Source organism: Acanthisitta chloris, unplaced genomic scaffold (assembly GCF_000695815.1).
Source record: "Acanthisitta chloris isolate BGI_N310 unplaced genomic scaffold, ASM69581v1 scaffold32053, whole genome shotgun sequence".
In the NCBI taxonomy this organism is placed as follows: domain Eukaryota; kingdom Metazoa; phylum Chordata; class Aves; order Passeriformes; family Acanthisittidae; genus Acanthisitta; species Acanthisitta chloris.
In genome coordinates this window covers 1,464-2,284 of record NW_008665925.1, presented here as the reverse complement: position 1 = coordinate 2,284, position 821 = coordinate 1,464, and positions in this window count along the sequence as shown.

Sequence of the window (821 nt, the reverse complement as noted above, 5' to 3'; positions counted from 1 at the left end):
GCCCCGCCATCAGACCTCTGTCCCTGCTGCACCTGTGCCATGGGGCCGTCGTCCTGCTGCACTTGTACCTGACACTTGCTGATCATTTCCTCCAGTGGGACTCGGGTGGCTGTTTGAAACACCTGCGGAGGGGGCAGTGCTGGAGGAGCCGCTCTGCCTCACCTCTGCTCCCTCTCCTGGCGCTGAAGCGACTGTGACTGGCAGATAAAGAGCTGCTTGTCTACGTAAGCAACACGGTTAGTTACTCACAAGGAAAGGAAGAAAGGAAATTCTGTTCTTGTTACATGTTAATCGGGTTGTGTTTGGCTAGAGAAATGGGTCACAGAGTGGCTCAGGCTGGCAGGGACCACTGGGGTCACCCAGGTGACCCTTGCGTAGCCCAGGGGATCATGCAGGGGGGCAGCTCTGGCTCCTCCACTGTCATGGGAGCTTTCCATGCCATCCCACATCGGAGACACTGATGGTGTTCAGGTGTTGCCCAGCTGGCTGCTTTTCCACACCTGCACTCCTGCTGTGGGGGAAGTTCATTGGATCATGTAGTAGTATCACCAGATGAGCCTTTCTTCCTGTGTGCTGTTGTATGGGAGGGGATTGCAAGTATAGCTGTCACACCTGAGACACACCTGGCTCTAACCAGGCTTACCCTCAGGTGTGAGAACCTGTAACGCTCACGGCTACACCACACCTTGGGTGTGAACACCAGGTGTTAGCCCTGGAGTTAACAGAGCTAACCCTGAGGTGTGTCAGTCTCGTGTGTCCACATCAGTTCATAACATTCTCATCACTGAGGTGTTCCAAGATGGTTTTTTTTTTAGTATCTC